Raw genomic sequence first — 23,401 nt, 5'->3', positions numbered from 1 at the left:
TCTATGTGATGAGATGAAGTGAGTGGAATGATATAGGCATTGTGACACAGTGTTAGGCTACTAATGACCTCTGACGATACTTCAGAAAGAGAATCATCTACTTCTGAATCATGGTTGATCTCAGGTAACTAAAATCACAAAAGCAAAACTATGAATGGGGAGGGGACTACTGTAAGGGCAAGTAAGTCCTAATGTGTGTATGGGGCTTTTAGGGACAATGATAAGATGTTCTAACGTCAGTTAGCAATGATGATCACACAACTCTGTAGATTTACTAAAAACTATTAAATTGTATATTTTAAAAGGTGTATAGATTTGCATGTGAATTAGATCACAGTAAAAATGTTATAAAAAAAATCCACATTGGAACTTCTTCTAACACTGGTACTCAGTGATGATGGGATATGTGAAGTACTGAGTAGGTGCTCCAGCACAATATGAAAAATATAATCAGGCAAGAAACATTTAGTATGGGGAAATGAAATTCTGGAACTCTGCAAATTAGTAAGAATGGAGTGGGGAGACAGTTATGTCACAACTGAAAAAATAGGTCATGATTTCTTTTTCCTGTGTAGATGGGATGACTGCATGATGTAATAATGTAAGACCCAAAGAATGGTTAAAAAAAGTAGTTTGTTGTCTCAGGTAATCTTAGAACAATCTTGTAAATTTTATGTATGTTAAAATATAAGAAAGAGCATGTTATCAACCGGGTCAATTAGGAATTATTATCTATAGTATTCCAGTGGAGCTTCTTTTGTGAAATCATATAAAATTCTTAATGACAAATGGAGATAGTCATAGATTTCTGTGTATATAGTCACAGATTTCTGTGTGTTTGTATGTGTGTGTATATGTATTTGTGAAAAAGAAAGTGTGTGTTTCAGTGTTTTTGGAGAGTGGGAAATGGCAAAGTAGTTTGGCAGAAGGAAGCTAGAGCTTTGCCTTAGGCTCACACATAACTCACCTGTTGTAGAAACGAAACCTTCAAGGGTAGAACATTAAATCACTGAACATGACAGAAAATTTAATATTATGAGGGCTCTATAGCTTCAAAAAAATTTAAGAATAGAATAAGGTTGTAAACAAGGAGAAAGATAAGATTCGCATTCCAATAAAATTCTTAATTCAAATTTACTCCCTTCAAATAACTTTAAAATTTATACTTTGCATTTGAAGATCAAGCAGATATTCTCTCCTTACTCATTTTTTATATCAAATCCAACAGCAAACCTGTCTGTCACAGTAACTGAAACAAACTTATTATTAAGCTGGTATGCCCTAGGGATATGTTTTTTAGGCAGGAAATTAAATTTCTAAACAGAAATTCAGTCAATTTTAATTTATTTTTAAAAATATATTCTTTCTTAGGGGCACCTGGGTGGCTCAGTCAGTTAAGTGACTTCGGCTCATGTCATGATCTCACAGTTCGTGGGTTCAAGCCCCACGTCGGGCTCTGTGCTGACAGCTAGCTCAGAGCCTGGAGCCTGTTTCAGATTCTGTGTCCCCCTCTCTCTCTGACTCTCCCCTGCTCATGCTGTCTCTCTCAGAAATAAATAAAAATCATTAAAAATTTAAAAAAAATAAATATATTCTTTTTTAGAGAAACTATAGATAATCAGGAAACAGATATTTGTCACCCTTTCCCAAAATTAAATATAGATCTCATAATGATCATGGGCAAAATCAATGAGAGTAAAGAAAAAAATGTAATGATTAAGTATGCTGTAGGTTTTTTTTTTAAATCATTGAAATTAGTTTTAGATGGGAGTATATCAATTGGGTTAGATTGAGAGGTGGTGTTTTATAAAATATAACCTAATATCATTGCCCATAACAACAAAGTTTTATTTCTTGCTCATACCACAAACTTAAAAAGGGACAGGCAGGTGACATTAATGGAGGCATGCAATGATTCACCTGTGTCTATACAGTGGAGGTGCACTGGCACTTAGAGTCACAATAGTGTAACTGACAGCTATTTACACATTTTATTGGCCAATGTAATGGCCACACTTATCATCAAAAGAGTTGGGGAAACACAACCCATTATGTTCCCAGAAGAAGAAAAGAACAGATTATAAGATAAAGAGCATTAATGAATACTGTTAATAGTTTCTGAGATCAAATTTTAATACACTGAATTGAGACTGAAAATAAATGTTCATCTGGTAAATCTGAGAATTAGCAGAACTTGAGGAATTTTATATGATTTTGAAAGTTTATTTATTTTGGGGGGGGAGGACAGTACGAGAGGGGGACAGAGGATCCAAAGCAGGATCTGTGCTGACAGCAGAGACCTTGATGTGGGGCTCAAATCCACAAACCATTAGATCATGATCTGAGCCAAAGTTGGAAGCTTAACCGACTGAACCACCCAGGTGTCCCAGAACTTGAGGAATTTTTAAAAGGCACTGATAAAAGTTCACTATGCTACCAAAAACATTTACAGTTAGGGTTAGGATTAGGTTTTCTAAGTAAGATCCAAGAGTAATTACAACTAAACACCTATTTTTTAAAAATATTTTTATTTATTTTGAGAGAAAGAGAGAGTGAGCCAGTGTGGGGCAGGGGTAGAGAGGGAGGTAGAGAAAAAACCCCAAGCAAACTGTTCACTGTCAGAGCAGTGTACTCTCCCTTGCTTGTGCTGACTCTTCCCCTCTCTCTCTTTCTTTCTTTCTCTCAAATATAAAATAAAACACATTTTTTAAAAACTGAAGCTAAAATTATAAGTAGAACTTTTCTTTTAATGTTTTTTTTTTTTTAATTTATTTCTAGGAGAGAGAGAGAGACAGCGTGAGCAGGGGAGGGTCAGAGAGAGAGGGAGTCACAGACGGAAACAGGCTCCAGGCTCTGAGCTGGCAGTCAGCACAGAGCCCGACGCGGGGCTCGAACCCACGAACCGCGAGATCATGACCTAAGTGAAAGTCGGACGCTTAACCGACTAAGCCACCCAGGCGTGCCAATATAAGCAGAACTTTTTAAACAACTTTCTTCTTCACCTTAGAAACAATGGCAAAGTGTTTTTTTCAAGATACTAAGTTTCTATTGTTGTAACAAACTACGATAAGCTTGGTGGCTCCAAAACACAAATTTAGTATCCTTCAATTATAGAGGTCAAAAGACCTAAAATCCATGTATTGGCAGGCTTTGTTATGAAAACCGAGGAGTGTTTCTTTTCTTGCCTTTTCCAGAACCTAGAGGCCTCCTGCATCCTTAACTGATGTATCTCTTCCTCCATATTTGAGGACAGCAGTGCAACAACTTCAAATCTCTTTCACCTTTGGCTTCTACCAACCTGTCCCCTCTTCATCTCTGACTCTCCTGTCTCTCTTTCATCAGGACCCTTGTGATGAGGTTCATTTGTTAACAATGTATTAACTGTTCTGATACTAGTTCTGTTTTTGAAATTTCAAAAAGTTTACAAATTATTCAATTAAATGTTTTCTCAGGTTTTAAAAAAAAGTTTCACTAGAATTTTCATTTCTTAGGTTATCAAATTTACCAATCATAACCTTTCATTACAAGTTTTATAGGATTTAAATGTACCAGAAAGATTGGCTGAATAAAGTTGATAGTAATTGAATGTTGTATTTGCTTCTGATAAACCTCTTCATATTATTTTTAACAAGTTCTGAAAGATTTTTCTTTCAAAACAAACAAGAAAGACAAGTTGTTTTGAAATGCATGAGCTTCTCTGTTAGCATAATGATAAAAGAAAGATCTTTCACAAAATAAGTGTCTCAATGATACAGAAGCTGAGGTCAACACTGTGAACAGGAGTTGGAACAAACTGGTAACAAGGGGTCAGTACTGGTCACTGATGTAATATGTTCTCTGCACAGCATACTTGTTATTGCATCACACTTCTTATCGGTACTTTGTAATCTGAGTGGACTCTACTTCAAGTTAATAAAATTAAGGGATGGGCTTAACTTCTATACATGCTACGAGAATCACTTCTCCACTGACAGTGATTCTAGTAATCTCATGAGTATTAAAGAAGCAGAATGGAAAGTAATATTGGCATAAAATTATTTTGTTTTGAAACTGTAGTATGCGAGATTAGCCTTAAGTAATAGTGGTAGTAACAGGTTAAAAATTCATATAGACCGCAGGGGATACAATAGTGACTAAATTGATGGGTTTCGGGGTGGACAGTAATTTGAAAATAATATAAAATGTGTACCTTATCCCATCAAGCATGATGCAAAGTGGTAAATGATACAGGATCGGAGAGAAGTTAAATGTTATTATGTAACTCTCTGAAATCTGTTGTTCAGTTGGGAAGATATGATTAATGAAGAGAAAGTATTTGGAGAATCATCAAAAATCTCTGTGCTTGGGGCACCTGGGTGGCTCAGTTGGTTGAATTTTGGACTTAAATTCAGGTCATGATCTCACGGTTCATTAGTTCAAGCCTCACGTTGGGCTTTGTGCTGACAGTGACAGTGCTGAGCCTGCCCCTGATTTTCTGCCTAATTCACTCTCTGCCCTTCCCCCACCCGTGCTCTTTCTCTTTCTCTTAAAAATAAATATTTTTAAAAATCTCAGTGCTTCTGCATAGACAATAAATATCAAAAACATTAGGTCTGAAAATGCAGACAGAGGTTTGGATCAACTTTAAACAGAAAAGATAAAGTCTGAATTTTCGAAAAGTGTTGTTTATGGATAATATGTAGGACGTGATTTTGTTAAGACATGATTTTACAATGTAGGAATTTGTTTTGTGTGAATATACATTTTTGGCTATGCACCAACAATTGGTTAAGAAATACATGCATATTTTTCCAACGGTTACTGGATTACATTAAGCACCAAAAAGCAACATGAATAAATTAAATTGAAGGATTTCTTTCTTGCAAAAAATTGGGAAGTTAGTAACTTCCTAAAATTATTGTGTAGCATATGCCATCAATTTTATACTATATCTGGTAACTTTTAAAACCTTAAATTTTCTAGTATTTGCATGAACTGTCCTTTTGTAAATAGTAAGTAATATTTGTTTTATATTTAAAACACTGTGTTCAATTTATATATCCATATAAATGTATGCACAGTGTATTGCCAGACACATCACACAATAACTTCATGAATACTTAATGCTTTTTATTCAGAATGTACATAGATTTCATAAAGTTCCTCCACTGCTGCATAAACAGTTCATAAAACCAGCATGATCTGACTGCGCAAGTGCTTTTTAAAATTAACTTGGTAGTAAATTTTAATTATTTATCCAAGCTGTATTATGAGCTTATATTTTGCCAGTAGTGTTTGATGGCAACATTGTGACTGGGCTTAGATTCTTATACAATATAAGTTATATAAAATAAAATATAAAATATGTTTAGATTATTATGTCATCATGCTATGATTCTTGGTCCTTATTGCAAATAATTAATAAATAAATATTCTAGATTAATACATAAGGTAATTTTTTTCTAACAGCATATGTATATTGACATCATACATTAAAAAGAAAAAAAAGGAGAAAAATACCACCTTTTCATAAGGGTGCATAAAGGCGCTCTTATAAAAAGACATCCTACATAATGATCATGATTGGACATGATTACTTGAGCTATGCTTTCACTATTTTCTTTTCAGCGTGTTTACCATTAAGCAGGCAATTGGGTTATTTTGTGTGATAGATCTATTTCCTGACACAATGTCTACATCTTGTCAACAGCTCATTGAGTGAAAAGAATTTGTGTGACACACCAAAGAAGCAAACATACATACATACATACATATGTATGTATAAAACTTAAGGGTAAAACTTATAATTCTTCGGCAATAGTAAATTCAGCCTAAATAATGAAAAATTGTAATAATACATGTGATGAACAAGGCTTTTACAACTAACAACTATAAGTGATGGTAGTATTACAAAAGCAATGTTTCAAGAGAAGAAAATAACAAATTTAAGTGGAATCAAGTATCATAAAATGAGATGTACTAGAAGAATTCACAAAATAATACAACTTGAGTTAGTGATAATGATTTCTGGTAATACCTACTTGATAATGGAGTTTATTACACAACTTCTAATAGAATGTCCTGCTGAATGCAGTTAAAAGCCATTTTAGCTAAACAGTGATGACTATATGTCATCACACCTTCTGTCGGATTTGAGGGAAGAATAAAACCCAGGAAACATCACATTTTCAATGAGAAGACTGAAAGGGAGGCAATCCTTAGATATCTGCATTTAGACAGACTGCCCAACATTAAATTTCTGCCACTTATGTATGCCCTGTCTCCATTTGAATCCAAACCCTGAAAGCTAAAATTTGTGCTTACAATAGAGAAAGGCAGTAATGTAAGCTTTATGTTATTCCACACATTAGACAATAAATAAGAACACTTGACAGTATTTGAAGATAATTTATAATCTTTATGAATAGCTGATAATTGAAAGTAAATAATTTTAGATCATTTTTATTTTATTGATTGACTGACTATATTTAATTTAATCTGTTTTTTGGCCTACATAAAAATCTTTGTTCGAATCTCAAATAGAAAGAAGATTATTTCCCAAAGCCAGTGAATCTTAAACTTTGCTGCACAGTGGAATCTCCAGGAGGAAGAGAGAGAGGGGGGTCTTTAAAAACATTTATATTTATTTCTAGGCTATTATCCACAGGCATAAAGATTTAATTGATACGGGGTATGACTTTGTCATCCAGAGTTTTAGAATCTCACTACATGGTTTCAGTATTCCATATAATTTGGGAAGCTAAAACGTTATTCTTTTTCAGAGCTATTTCGGAGCTACCCACGCACCCAAAAATGGAAAACAGAATAACACCAAAACATTTTGATATTATTATCAAACCATACCTTGAGGATCACTTTGCATTCTGAAATTCCATATATATGTTGCTAACAATGGGAGAGGCTTAAAATAATGATTCAAACTTTGTTCATGACCCTTATCTAACAAAACCTCATGTCTGGCCTTGCCTCTCTAGATCAAACCTAGATTAATCTGCTACATGTACGTTCTAGCCAAAACTCAATGATTGTTGATCCTACTTCAAAGTAATGACCAAGAGTAGGCATGGTGGAAAGGCAAAAACGAATAATCCTTGATCACACTACAGTGTGTTCTCCATCTCACTTTGTTCTCATTACAACATCATATATTAGAAGTAAATTCCCACCATCTGATAGATAAAAAATGGATATTTTGGAGAGTTAACTATCTTGTTCAAAGAGTGGACTTAGGCAGGAATCATAAAAAGTTTGATCGGACCCAAAAGACTTTGATCCTTTTAACTTGCTGGATTTTCATTCTAATTCTTCTAGAAAACAATAAATCATAAAAACGATTGAGATGTAGAATTAAAAGAACAATTTGGATCATTGTGCTATTAAACCACAGGATACATGGGTCTCATGTTTCTGAAGATGTGGAAGAGAAAAAAACATATTTATATGAATGGACTTGATTGACACAAAGTCTCTTAACACTGCCGTTAGGAACTCAACATCTAAAGTCATGAAATTGCTTGAATCTAATGTAACTGAAATCTTGTGAGGTAAAAATAAAATTCAACATATATATGATGGCTATATACATAAATGTACTGATATTATTTATATATAACATTTTAATATATTTCAAACAGAATAGATTACAAGGCTATGAATTATGATTGGGAGTCCTTTTTCATTTATTAAATCCCTTATTATTTCCTATATGGTACAAGTTTCATCCTATAAGCTCAATGCAAGTCTTTAATAATCTGACTTTAAATTAACTTTCAAAATATGTTTGGCCTGTGTGTATGTCTCCTAAAAAAACTATGAACCTGCATATCTCTGTTCATAATAATTTCTCTGTTCATAATACTCTCTACTGTTCTCTCTCCATCTCAGCATAGAAATATAATGTTCATTTTTTTCTTTTTTTAAATGTTTTATTCATTTCTGAGAGAGAGAGAGAGAGGCAGCATGAGCAGAGGAAGGTCAGTGAAAGAGGGAGACACAGAATCTGAAACAGGCTCCAGGCTCTGAGCTGGCTGTCAGCACAGAGTCCCACGCGGGGCTTGAACCCACGAACCGCGAGATCATGACCTGAGCCGAAGTCGTATGCTTAACCGACTGAGCCACCCAGGCGCCCCTATAATGTTCATTTTTTTCTGAGTGTAAATGTTACTTCAGCAAATTCTTCCAAGTCAGGACAGAAGTAAGCACTGCCCTCTTAAATGCTCATCCATCTCCCATGATTTCCTTTCCTTAAGTAAATGGGAACATTAATAACTTTTCAAGCACAGAATCTTGATATTAGAAAGACTGGCTTCAAATTCTAACTTGACAACTTATTAAGAGCTTGATTTTGGCCACATTGTTTGAACTAACGACGTTGTACTTTCCCCATACTAAATTAAGAGTTAGTATTTTATAAAGACATTGTAAAAAAAATAAATGAGGCATATAGAGTACACATTCCATTATGCATATAAGCATCACTTTAATGTTTTAATTTGACGGTAAAGTCAGCCTGTTGAGCTATACCATTATTACATATCCTATTAGATATAAAATTATAAATATATAAATGTGCTTAAAGCATTTTGAATCTGTATTTCCAATAAGTTCCATCTGTTGGAAGAAATAAATTCCATAGTATTAGCATTTCTTTAAATCACCAAGATGTGATCTGTTTTCCAATACTGAGTGATTTTCTAATAAGTTCATATTCTCTCTATTACCGTTCATTTAAGCACATGCACACACACACACACACACAAATCCTACTGTCCTTTCCAAGTTTGGCAACATTGTGAAACTAAAGCAACTCCTGTGTTTATGGATGAAATTCAAATTCCCTATTTTATTGACTGCTTAATTCCTACAAAATTAAGCCACCTGCTTACTTAGTACAACATTACATTAACTCATTCTGATTATACTGCAGACTGCAAGTGCCAATGTAAATAGTGAGTAGGCACATCCCCAAAATATTTTCTAGCAGAATATTCTGTGCTCTATGGACACTTTTAACTGACCAGTGTGTTAATAGTCATGCAATAGGCAGTACAAATGTTAGCATAAAATAAATACTCAAAAACAGAAGGAAAGCAACAAAACGAAAGTTACCCAGAAATAATAAGGAAAGTTATATGGAATCTGGAAATTCAGTATGTGGAATCCTATTATCAGACTCCCCCAAGGACAAAAATAAAAATGCATCATAAAATGATCTTTGCTAGTATTTAGGTGCCTCTTCTTTGATCAACTTGATTATAATAATACATAATCAGAGGGTTATACACATTCAAACACAAATTCAAATATTTAATAAATAGTAATCCTGAATTTTATTTTACTTTTTAAAGCTTTTTTAATGTTTATTCATTTTTGAGAGATGGAGAGACACAGAGCATGAGTGGGGGAGGGACGGGGAGAGGTAGACACAGAATCCGAAGAAGGTTCCAGGCTCTGAGCTGTCAGCAAAGGGCCTGATGTGGGACTCAAACTCACAGACCGTGATATCATGACCTGAGCTGAAGTCTGATGCTTAACTGACTGAGCCACCCAGGCGCCCCTAATCCTGGATTTTAATGATCTAAATTCATCAACATATTGCCAAATTATTTAGCAGTTAGCAAATATGCAGCCCACATACAGAATGCACTGTTTTTGTTTTTGTTTTTTTTTTAATTTGAGAGAGTGAGAGAGAGAGAGAATGGGCAAGTGGGAGAGAGCATCAGAGGGAGAGAGAGACAGAATCTCAAGCAAGGATCATAACCTGAGCCAAAATCAAAAGTGGGGCACTTAACAACTGAGCCACCCAGGTGCCCCCAGGATGTCCTTATTGACTGACTTACATTTCAAGAATTTTTAGGAACTATCTACATTATATTCCTCCAAATTTCCTCTCTCTAAATTACCTTTAATGGTATAAAGATATAATCATTTATATGTACATACATAAAATGTATACATCATATATACATTCCCACATACATATAAAGGTCTTTCTGCATACACACATACATATATGTATATGCTACACATGGATATATATGGACACATGCACACACATATACATATGTGTATATAAAGATCTCATCTGTGAAAATGGTAAAGTAGGGAAGTACCAGGAACGTGTCCTTACCAGTACAACACTGCAAAATCTGCCTGATGCAATTATTTTGGAACTGGTGTCTACTGAAGGCTTAAAACTTCCAAGAGAAAGCCTGGATGGGAAACTGAAGTTAATTTCAATTTTGGATCTTAGCACGGTAGCACCTAACCCTCCTCAACCCCTCTGGCCATAGTAGCAACCTAGCAAATGTTCCAGAAGCAGCTTGGATGCATAACTTGTGGCAGCCGGGGTGGGCAAAAAGGACCCTGTCCTACAAATATCAAGTATCTCTGCCCTGATAGGGGGTTATTGCTTCCATCTCAGAGATGCAGAGAAATGTCATCAAAACTAAAGAAAAAAAAAAGAAAAATAAAGAAAGAAACAGTTGCTAAATACTGACTGAAGGTATATCTCATTATCAAATATATTGAAGTACATATAGAGTAGAAAACATTTATTCAACATCCCCCTTTAGTTCGTACTAAATTCTATCCTACTCTTTGTCTCTATGAATTTGACCACCCTAAGGATCCCCGACAAGGGAAATTATAGAGTATTTATCTTTTGTGGCTGACTTACTTCACTTATTTTAAATCTTCAAGGTTTATCCATATTGTAGCACGTGTCAGAAATTTCCTCATTTTTGAGACTAAATTATATTCCATTGTAAGTACATAGCACATTTTGTTTATTCATTAACATTCAATGGACACTTGGGTTGCTTCCTTTCCACTTTTTGAATCTTAAGAATAATGTTGTTAAGAATATACTTATAGAAGTATCTGCGTGAGTCCCTGTCTTCAATTTTGAGGCACATGCCCCAAAACAATATTGATGGATCATATGACTAATAATTTTTAAAAATTTTTCGAGAACCATTATACTGTTTTCCACAATTTCTACCATTTTATAGTCCCACTAATAACAGTGCATAAGGACTTCAATTTTCTACATCTTCATCACACTTGCTACTTTTTTAAATATATATATATAATAGCCATTCTAATGATTATAAAGTGGTGTCTCATTGTGGCTTTGATTTGCATTTCCCTAATGATTAGTGATGTTGAACATTTTTTTCATGTCCTTATTGACCATCTACAGATCTTATTTTGATAAATGTTTACTCAGTCTTTGTCGATTTTTTAAAAGAATGTGAGAAAGGATACGTGATATTTATCATCTAACCTGTTTTTAATATACGGTTTAGTACACAGTATTAAGTATAGTGTGAAGTATATTCACATTTGTCTGCAACAGATTTCCAGAACCTTTTCATTTGAAACACTGAAATTCTATAATCACAAAATACTAACTAGCCTTTTCTGTAACTATCCTTGGCAACCAACTTTCTACTTGTTGTTCCCATGATTTTTTTTTTCTATTTTAAACATTTCATGTGAGAGAAATCATATGGTTATCTGTCCTTTGGTGACCAAATTACATTGCTTAACATTATATCCTGAGGATCATCCATGTTGTAGCATGTGACAGATTTTCCTTCGTTTTTAAGGCTGCACAGTATTCCACTGTATGTATACACTATATTTTCTTTATCCATTCACCTGTTTATGAACATCTCTGTTGCTTACACCTCTTGGGTATTGTGGATAATGCTTCCATTAACAAAGTATACAGATACTCTGCAAGATCTTGCTTTGAATTCTTTTGGGTATATACCCAGAAATAAGATTACTGGGACATACAGTTAATTCTTCTTTTTTTTAAAACTTTTTAAAAAATGTTTTATTTATTTCTGAGAGAGAGAGACAGCATGAGCAAGGGAAGGGTCAGAGAGAGAGGGAGACACAAAATGGGAAGCAGGCTCCAGGCTCTGTGCTAGCTGTCAGAGCCCACCCCAACACAGGGCTTGAACCCATGAACCATGAGATCATGACCTGAGCCGAAGTTGGACGCTGAACCGACTGAGCCACCCAGGCGCCCCTTTTCATAAACTTTTTGAGGAAGCTTCACACAGTGTCTCCTAATGGCTATAACATTTTACATTTTCCCCAACGGTTCACAAAGTTTCCAATATCTCTGTATTCTTATCAACATTAATTTCTGTTCTTTTGATAACAGCTATCCTGATGGGTGTAAAATATCTCATTGTGGTTTAATTTACATTTACCTAACAATTAGTAATGTTAAACCTCTTTTCATATGCTTAAATTTCATTTGTATATCTTTTTTGGAGAAATATGTATTCAAGTCCTATGCCCATTTTTAGGTGAGTTAATTTGTTGTTCTTATTGAGTTGTAGATGCTCCTTATATATTCTGGATATTAATCCCTTATCAAATATATGATTGACAATTATTTTTTCCCATTATGTAGGTTGCTTTTTCATTCTGTCATTCCNTTGATCCATTCATCTGTTGATGGACACTTAGGCTCTTTCCATGTTTTAGCTATTGTGGAGAGTGCTGTCATTTCCTTTAATACACAGAATTTTTAAAGTTTGATGTGGACACATTTTTTGTAAATTGTGTTGCCTATGCTTTTGGTGTCATATCTATTAGAAATCACTGGAAAATCTGAATACCTGAAATTGTACCCTAGATTTTCTTAATGGAGTGTTATAGTTTAGGTCTTACATCTTTGATCAACTTTGAGTCAAGTTATGTAAGCTTGTGTATTGGCTAAGGGTTAGATTTCACCCTTTTACATATGGATATCTATTTTTCCCAGCACCATTTATTGAAGAGATGATCTTTTCCCCTTTGTAACAATATTTAGACTTCCTACCCATAAAAATCACTTATTCATGTTCATTGATTTCCTTCATCATAGTTTTTTTTTTCCTCATTTAGATTCTGGACATATTTCATTGGCTTTCTACCTATGTTATTTCCTTTGTGTTGATGCTAATGTAAATTGTATTAAATTTTTTAAATTCAAATTCCAATTGTTGATTGCTGGTATAGAGAAAAAACTGACTTTAACTTACTAACATTGTATCATGCAAACTTAATATAATTAGTTATTAATTTTAGAGTTTTTTGTTGATTCATTAAAATCTTCTACCTAGGTCATCATGTTTTCTGTGAACAAAAACCAGTTTTCTTTATCCCTTCCTTATTTGTATACCTTTCATTTTATTTTCATGTCTTATAGCCTTAGCTAGGACTTCTAATACACACAATCTACCTCCAGGAATTCATCAGTTACTATTCAGGTGGTCTAGCAGCTGCTTCTGCTTCAGATGAGCTGATCTCTTGCTCTCGCTCTCTCTTTTTTGTATTCTCCTGTTTCCTACACTCTCAGAATGATACTTTCACCTGTGACCAAGACAGCCTTATTGTTCCCCAGAGCATGGCTAAATTATAGACAGATACCTTCCTGATTATAGAACCGTGGTCTCCCTTACAGTATTTACTTTAGAGTATTTACAATTGCAGGGGTGCCTGCAGTGGTGGCTCAGTCAGTTAAGCATCTGACTTTGGCCTAGGTCATGATCTCACAGTTCATGGGTTCGAGCCCTGTGTCAGGCTCTCTTCTGACAGCTCAGAGCCTGAAGCCTGCTTCAGATTCTGTTTTCTCTGTCCCTCTCCCGCTCATTCTCTGTCTGTATCTCAAAAGTAAATAAACACCAAAAAAGATTTTAGACTATTTACAATGGCAAATTCGTGTTTTGCCCTTTGTAATTAATGTACATCTTCTACTAAACTCTTGCCAATTTTTTACAACCTGGTAATGTCCTTCTAAAAGACCTGGGAAACATTTCTTTTAAATGTAAGTATCAAAAGAGGTTAGACTACTATCTCTCAGTTTCTGAAGAAGGATTCAGAGTATAACTTCAGTGGGTGCTAAATAGCAGACTCGGTCTAATTACACAGAAAAATATTAGCAAACTCAGAATAATTTAGTGTGTCCACCATATTTCACTGAATAACTTATCCTAGTACATTTACATTTTGATTAACATCCTTCAGCTTTTTCACCAGCCACTCCACTGCTTAAAAATCCCTCAGTTTTTTGTTTCAGTGGAGTTGAATTTAGTCTTGCTCCCCTATTTCAATAATCTTGAAGAAAGTGTTCCTTGCTTGTTTAATTCTATTCAGTAGAATTTCTGTTTTGACATCTGTGACCACAATATTCTAATGAACCTAAGAAAAATCACTGGCTTTCAATTGTTCAGCTTTGTTCTTGTTGTGAAAGCAGAACTGATGACTTGCAAACTTTTCACAAACAAACTTTTCACTTGCAAACCTCTTTCACTAGAAAGAGGAACTCTAGATAGACTAATCCTTAATTACAAACTTTCTGAGCAGTATGAAAATAAATGATTTGTGTATCTTTCTTAAGGGGTAGTCTGAATATTCCCAAATAGTAATAGCAACCACAAAAGATTCTAGGAAGTGTATTTGGGTCCTGGAATTTTCTAGATCATCTTCTGTTAAAGCCTAAAAGATTTGGCACTAATATAATAAATGGAGAATGACTATAATAACAAGGGTATTGTTATTATTATTATTTTGGAAGATAAAGATTTGTTTTATTGAATAAGTGATCTGTGTTATTGCTATGGCCACTATGTACAGACACAGAGAGTTTTATCCTTGGACGCTTTCTCCTTGGACAGTCTTGATTTCCTCCTTCTTGGCCTGGAGCTGTTCTTCATAGCACCTGTGTGCAGTGATCTTCCTTGGTCATAGATCTGAGGGCCTCAGCCTGTTACCCAGGAGCTTCTTGTGAGCCTTGTCTGCCTTCAGCTTGTCGATGTGTTCCATGAGAAACTGCTTGTTTTTAAACATGTCACCTTTCACTTTCCAGTACAGGCTGTGATACATGTGTGATCAATCTTCTTAGATTCACAGTATCTTCTGAGCAGCCAGTGCAGAATTCTCATCCTTTTCACCCAGCTTACCTTCTCAGGCATTTGAACATTTGCAGTATCTTTTCTCTTACCAATGCCATTATGCTTGTGCTTTCAGCTGGCCAAAGTGTTTTTCTGATACCAAGCCTGGGACTGGATGGTCACCTGCTTCCTGGTGACCAGCCCATCTTTGATCATTTTCCAGATCTGCTGAGGGGAGTTGGCATTGATGATTTCATTGGTCTCAGTGGGGTCAAACCAGACCTTCTTTCTGTCACAGCAGACACTCATGGCTGTGGCCACAGGATTGAAAGGCAAGAATATTATTGTAAATTAACCTAATTTGTATCTTTAGGTTAATGAAACTCATAGAATGTTGGCACTTTTAGTCTATATTTTCTAGCATTTTATCAAACATGGCGCAAAGGACAGCTCTTGTTTCCTTAGCTATCCACTTACATACCTTAAAAAAGTTAACTGGATTATAATACTAGATCACGGTTAGTTTATGGTACCCGTATGTTTATAACTTTTATTAAATCATAACGATATCCTGAAATATGAATTTCTGGAAATTACTATAGATTATAAGCAAAGTTTTAATAATAAGATTAACACTGACAATTCAAATTATACATTCATTTAATTAATCATATCAGCCTCAAATTCATTTTATAATAATATAGTTTTTGTTGTCTCACTAATTATATCGTAAACTGTAATATTTTAATTGAATTTAACAGCTATTTCTGTAATTTAGTTCAACAAATAAGAAAAACAGAATCACATGAAAAATTATATATTTAACATGTTTTAGTATTTACTTATGTAAGGAGCTCTATATTAGTTAAAATTGCAGTTTAAGTACTATTTTAATTTATATATAAATTTAAAGAACATTTTAGAAACTTTATTTGGCTTGCTTTAAAATGCATGCCTTCCTTTTGGTGGAATGGTAAGTCACAATTCTTTTGCATTTTTAGATTTTTTTCAACATACTTAAAGAGGATATGGCATGAACAATCATCTCCTATAATTTTATATATTATGTATTAAATATAATTTATATTAATTTTATAGATTTTATAAGCATATATTACATATTTTATTTCTAGATATATTATATATACACAGTCATCACTTTAGCAGAATTTTTAAGTAGTCTCTAAGACAACTATAAGCTAACATAATAAAGTATGTGTAATTTAGTAACTAAAGGCAACATATTCAGCCTCATTCCAGAATAATTATAATAATAGGAAGATTTTTGTCTTTGATTTATTGATCTGTACAGTTTGAACAATTTCATGTGAACATTAACAAAACTCTGGCCCTGAAAACTAGCTGAAAAAAAATTTAGATAATTATGACAGAATCTTGATATGCGTGTTTCCATTGGGACTAAACCAGATAGTAATATAACAAAATTCTACTGTCAATATGAGATTTTCTTTACACCCTGTGATGTCTTTGACCAATAAGCAAATATTTATTTAAGTAACTTGTGCCTCAACTATATTTTGAGGGTCAAGTGGTAAAGTAATTTCTAAACATTTCACAAATATGACCAAATTACAGAGAAATTTTCTGAAATTCTGTGCTCCATATCACTTGTTAATAGAGCTAATTTCTGCATCTTTGTAATACCATTATAACTATCTCCCTATCTTTCATAGGAAGTGTACTTTTAGCTGGGAAACCTACTATTCATATTTAAGGCTAATAATCAGTTCCTTATTTCTGAATGACAGTTACTCTATTTTTTTATAGAGCTGAAATAAATGACTAGAATAAATTGTGACCTTCCTTTAATAGACACTGTGCCATGAATATTGCATTCATTCTATAGAACAATTTTAAAATCTTCTCTATTTCACATTTTCCAACAAATAAATCTGTATTCTATGATAAATGTTTATCTTTGACCTATATACTAATATCCATTATTGAACAACATGGGGCAACCTTTAAAGAAATTAAATTGACAATTGCTAATAACATCAAAAAGGTAATTGTTATTTGATGTAATTGCCTTGGCAATATTGCTATCTGAAGTTCAATGGAGTTTTTATTCATTGCACTTTTACTTTAATTTTTTATTATATTACTTTGAACCCTAAAAAGTAGCAGCTGAGACACTCATTACTTTTGACTACAAATAGCTTCAGAATTGATGTGAAAGCTGATTTAGACAGCACATTCAATAGAAAGGCCTCTCTTAAGATGTCTTGGTGACAGACTTTAGTGACAAGGAACTCATGTGTCCTCCTGCATATCATAAAACAGAATTCTCTCATTGCAATTTTAACTTCCAGAGAAATAAAGATAGAATGGAAGATTATACATTGATCTCTGGCATAATCATATTCAGTGTAAAACTATTTCATATAATGGCATGTGTCCCAGAATAAATTTAATTCTAAAATTAAACATTAACTTACACTTGGCAATAAAGAAAAGATGAAAACATAGATTCTGAAATAAAATGAAAAATGAAAAAAATAATGTAGATATTTATTACCCAGAGCTAATGTAAGAAGACAAAAAATATGAATGAATAATATCCTTGCAAAGGGAGGAAAAAAAGTAGCTCTTAAATTAATGTAACTTCACAGACTTCTAAAGTCCCTAATGAGTGATGTTAATTGACTCTCTGTAATACTTAATGCTGTAGCATTATCATTTGTTTATAATGTTGATATTTCCAACCAAAACTTTTAATATCCTCCTTAAGTAAATGAGGTAGATAAGAGTTCCAATTATATTTTAGTTCTGGTTTCAGTTTAAAGACTGAAAGATGGAGCTGCTAAGGTCTATGGTGAACTTTAATTTCTTTCTAAGTGTTTCTTTTCTTTCATAAGGATTATAGAATGATTCAATTATTTTTTTCATCCAAAACGCTTTTAACAATGTAATTATGTTTATATTTCTTCATTTTTCTAGTGTAGGGGGAAAGATACAAAGACTTTTTAAAAATATCAATAATATCAATTTGAATACAGAGTATAAACTTTTGGATCAGGCAAAAAAAATAAACCTGGCTCTGATGAAATTAATATTGTAGTAGCATTAGTGGTAGTAGTAGAACAAGTAATATAGGTACTAGTATTAGTTATCAGAGTAAAATCACAGCAGTAATGATAGAGAATAATAAATTTTGGTTTAGTGAAGTTGAGGTAAGAAAATACTTTAAAAACAAAAAAATACAATTATATTGAAACTCAAATTTGATAAATACAGTTAAACTTATATTTGAGAAATAATAAAATATATTTAAATTTTTAACAAAGGACACTTGTATTGGCTACAATTTCTTTGTTATTATATTTTCCTCTTAAGTAGGATCAAAAGCCTTGTGATTTATCATTTTGCAAATGCATCTTTAAGCCTGCTACAATGGTTGGGGGTGTAAATCAGGCAAGGATCCAGTTTTCCTATTTCAACTTCAACAGTTTATTATTATTATTATTATTAATTATTATTATTATTTGTAAACTAATGAACCCATTGCATATGCTTTTTAAAAAACTGACTACCAAAATAGTTTGATATTGTTANAGTTTGATATTTTTATTACTGTTAAAGCATATAAAGTAATTTATAATATGCCCTGTATCTTATCACAGGGAGTTAAAAATTATATAGGAGCATTTGAATATACACTAAAAGATTTAAAAAAGCAGTTTGTTTTACTTTTTATTATTATTTAATTTTAAATTAGTATTTTTAAATAAGTTCTTATTATGAAACTCATATATGCATAAATGTATGTGGAAAATGAAAAGTTCAGGATATCAAGGAACACAAAATTCTAACCTGAGCAGACGTGAAGTGATGTAATGGCATCCAACTGCCACTTTCCTTGGCTGATTAAATGAAGAGTGTTTTGAGGGTAAAAAATCAGATGGAAGAAGCAGACACAAGCATTCTCATCCTAACTATGCCTTATCTTAGCATTCAGAAGAGATGATGTGCCATGTGGGTTGCAAATCATCATGGTTATGACTCTTTGACCTACAACTAAATCTTGTCAGGTGATAAGGATGTAGAAGATATTTAAATCTTGAAAGATGAATCAGCTACTTGATGCATATATCATTACATTCAATATTTGTAAGAAATAATAAAAGTAAGTAGAAGATATTTCATTCCTAGAATCAAATACAATGTGAAGAACATAGAAGGCTTAAAATTTTTCTAGTGGCTACAATACTAAAAAGTAAAAAAAAGGTAAAATTAACCTTAATATGTATTTACATAACCTAGTATGTCTAATATATTATCAAATCAAAATGTAATGAATATAAAAACTAATGAGATATTTTCTACTTTATTTTCATAATAAGTCTTCAAACTTAAAATACCAGCAGGTATTTTTACACTCACAGGATATTTCAGTTTGTCGCCACATTTCAAATGATCAATAACCACAAGTGACCAGTGGTTTCATCTCACCACACCACTGCTTCATTACCATCAATTGAAATCTTGCCCAATCTGATAATTAAAAGAGAGCATATCATTCTCCCATCTTTAACGGTTTATTGCATTTTGCCTACAAACCTGACAATCAATCAGTCTAAACTTCCAATACTAAAAAAAAAGAAAAACAGAAAAACAGATATTAATGTATCATGTATCTCTTGCCAACTGTCTTTCCATATTCTACCAAGATGGTTGCTGGATTCAACCAGGAAAAATTACTAAATTTTTTTCTAGAAAAGTATTTTGTTTTTCTATCGCTTTATTCCACCCTGAACAATACTAATAAATGGAGTATCAAAGAAAACATATAGCATTTTGTACTTTCTTGATATTGTTTCCCTGGATATAATCCTGCTACTTCTTCACCTCAAGAATAACTAAAAACTAATATTCTATATTTAAAGTGTTTATTATCAACATCTATTTATCATATGCACATTTTTCATATAAGCTCTGATGAATATTAGCAGTAACTTAGCTTCAGAGAGAATATGTATTTTGTTCAAATTCCTAAATGGATTATTACAATACCTGACCACACAGCTTTTGATTCCAGGTCCAATAGTTTAAATTATGGCAGTCCTTAATTTTCTTGGATGTTTTAGTTTTCATTCCCTTTCATTTCATTCTTGATATTCTCTTTATAATATCACAAGGTATCAAAACTGAAAATGCCTTTCCAATATAAATTTTGCCCAAATTTGTGTCATTAGATACTGTCTTTTTTGCTGTGCACGACTTCAAAGTTCCCAACAGTTGCCCAAATATTTTCACATGCACCGTCCACATTCCCAAAACAGAACTCATCACTTTTATCCTTAAGATGTTGCCTCTCATATTAATTAAACATGACTTAGTATTAATTGAGCAACATCTATATTTCAGGCACTAAAGCAGCTGATAATATTGTTATTGTAGAATTTCTTAATCCAATGGAAAATACACTCGGTTCATAGGACTTTATAGGACTTTATATCTGAATGTGCATACAGGGAAACAGAAGTGAAATAGGCTAAGTAGTGTCTCCCAATCCTGATTGCATAATGAATACCTGGAGACATTTAGTACTTATTGATGCCCTGACCACCACCACCCAGAATTTGACTTAATTGCTTTGAATGGGGTTCTGGAAATTGTTGTTGTTTTTTTGTTTTGTTTTGTTTGGTTTGGTTTGGTTTCCATTTTTTTTCATCTTTAAGAAGTTTTTATTATAATTCCTTCAAAATGAGTAATTCAATAGATTGGGGTTCCTTTGGGGTACAGTTAAAAAGTCCATAATTTAATCTTACATATTATTATTTTCATTTTTAATTGTGTTAAAATACACAGAACATAACATTTACTGTCTTATCATTTTGAAGCGTACAGATCAGCAGCATTGTCACATTGTCGTACAACACACCTATGCTGCACACTCACACTGTCGTGTAATCATCATGGCCATCCATTTCTCGAACCCCTTCCATATTGCAACATTACAATTCTGTGCCCATTAAATAATTACTCCCAATTTCTCCCTCCTTCACTCTGGGCTAACCACCATTCTACCTGGCATCAGTATGAATTTGACTAATTCAGTCACTTCATGTAAGTGGAATCATACAGTATTTGTCTTAGAGCTGACTCACTTAGCATCACTTTGTGCTTTTTGTTTCTCTGTCTTAAGTTTCTTAAGTACAGGCAGGGATTAGAGCCACTAAATTAAAAAAAAATAAAAAATACAATTTTAAAATAAGTCAAAAGATAATTTCTAATTTGGGTGACTAGGAAATATCTTTGCCAGTAACATAAATAGGAAATTTAAGGGGGAAAAAAACCCACTTGTTACTTAGAAAGCGATAATGGATACCTATACTACAATACTCAAATAGGGAATAAATAAAAAATTAAACTCCTGGTGTAAAATTGAAGAGATGGGAAGCAAGGAGGACAAAGACTAATGGATGATAAAGAAACTTAATTATACTGACAAGAAACTCAATGATACTGAAAATAGAAAAGAAATATGAGAAAAATATGAACGTTTTTTAGAATTCTGTAAACTGCACAATATGTACAGAAAACTCTCAGGCACATCTACTTTTTTTAATGTTTACTTATTAATTTTGAGAGAGAGAGAGAGAGAAAGTGCAGATGCAAGCAGGGGAGGGTGCAGAGAGAGAGAGGGTGACAGAGAATCCCAAACAGGTGCCTTGCTATCACTGCAGAGCCCAACATGGGGCTTGATCTCACAAACCATGACATCATGGCCTGAGGTGAAATCAAGTCAGATGCTTAACCAAGTGAGTCACCCAGATGCCCCAGGCACATGTGTTTGATATCTTATTTTATCTAACTCACTGTAACTAAGTAGCTACACTTCACAAATTGACAGCATAAGTAAGATAAAGATCATTCACTTGTTTTCTGAATGAAATTCCTGTGCTTATTTCATGTGACCACTGCATGTAGAAATCTGAGTGGAAGGTATTTAAACCCTTTGAAAAGTGCTTTATAGTTCAGATTAGAGATAACAAGTAACAGTGCAGTTTGTTTCATTACCAGAGTACAAGTAATAGTTAAAGTCATATATATATATATATATTCTGAAAGTGTAGATCTAGAAACACTAACTAGAAAAGTGTCAGTGTAGAGGGAAAAATAAGTGTTGATAATTATGAACATCACTAGTATTATTACTATCGCTAGCATCACCATTCTCGGGATTAGAAAAAAAAATACTGAATATGGATTTTTAAGGTGAAACTATGGTCAAACATTGAATTAGATTTCTCAGCTTTAAGATAGACATTTAGAACTAATACAATTAAATAAGAATTAATAAAAAGGCATCCCCTCACCTTTTAAAACCAGACTTACTTATTATATATATTTGTATTGTGTTGATTATTTACAATGATCAGCAGTTTTAAGGAGTTGTGGAAATCTTCCCTAGTCACACTCACAGTTGTATATGAGTCCCTGAGCATAAAGTTGTAATAGCTTAACTATTCTTCAGTATTCAGTATTCTTGATGAGACACAGTCTTGATGCAGTCTATACCACTCCACAAATATTAAAATACCAAACATATCTTTTAAAAAATGACTCTGTGTTTAAGTATTCTGTTCATAAAATTTTATCAAGAAGAACCAAACTTTGATATGACTTAGTATCAACCAGTGGATACTTTATAAGCAGGTAGGATTGTTTTGTTTCTTTTTTAAGTATATGAAAGGTTTAGCATGGGATTTCACCGTGAGATATAATTTTACACTACAAGAATACTGTTTAGCACTCCCTTCATTATTTTATATTGGCCATGGACCAATGTCATTATTTTATATTGGCCATGGACCAACATCTTTTGTTAAGAATTTTATCATGTCCACATTTCTCACATTGTGTTCTGTGTGTTATTAGTAAATGTTTCAGAGGAAAAAAGTCAAAAAAGATAAACAGCAAAATATAAACCCTCATAGGAATTAAAGAAACTAAGAATATGTATAGAAGATAAACTTTTAAAGACCTTTTCTTAACCTAGAATTTTACAGAAGTTTTGAGCCTAGGCCACTTACTTATGTATTGTTCAGAAAAATTGTTAACATGTGTTCTTCAGGACAAAATACTTTTTGTAAAATATTTTATACCTTATTTTTGTAAAATTCTCTGGCTATATATGTGAAAACGTTAGTTGGGAATAAAATTGATTAATGAGTACATAGCTCTCCACTTCAGTGACAATGATCACTGTGTCATATGCTCAAAATCTTATCACTTAAGTGGATCCATCACTTAATGTACGTTTACACATATTCCTAAAGTCACAGGGGCTTCATTCTTGAGCTGTGCCTATGAAAATATTTTTTAATTATATTATATACAAATATTTAAATCCACAATACTTTTATGTATCTTACTGAGTTTTTAAAAGTCAACCAAAATATTCAATAATATATGAATGGATACTTAGTTTTTTGGTTTTGGAAGTATTTTGACATTTTATCATCATACTAAAC

At 33.0% G+C, this 23,401-nt stretch overlaps 1 long non-coding RNA gene and 1 pseudogene across 1 annotated transcript in view; one reads left to right on the top strand and one right to left on the bottom strand.

The window, feature by feature from the left end:
* The first annotated feature begins 75 nt into the window (after positions 1-75).
* LOC144222333 (uncharacterized) overlaps positions 76-23,401 on the top strand; it is a 27,052-nt gene continuing 3,726 nt past the window's right edge. Inside the window, exon 1 of the long non-coding RNA XR_013332380.1 lies at positions 76-124. This is a non-coding gene — a long non-coding RNA (uncharacterized LOC144222333). The remainder of the gene's footprint in view (positions 125-23,401) is intronic.
* LOC144222332 (large ribosomal subunit protein eL19 pseudogene) lies at positions 14,752-22,194 on the bottom strand (annotated as a pseudogene).

The sequence above is a fragment of the Crocuta crocuta genome, unplaced genomic scaffold (assembly GCF_008692635.1).
Source record: "Crocuta crocuta isolate KB4526 unplaced genomic scaffold, BGI_CrCroc_1.0 scaffold717, whole genome shotgun sequence".
In the NCBI taxonomy this organism is placed as follows: domain Eukaryota; kingdom Metazoa; phylum Chordata; class Mammalia; order Carnivora; family Hyaenidae; genus Crocuta; species Crocuta crocuta.
This window is presented reverse-complemented; position numbering and strand designations above follow the sequence as displayed.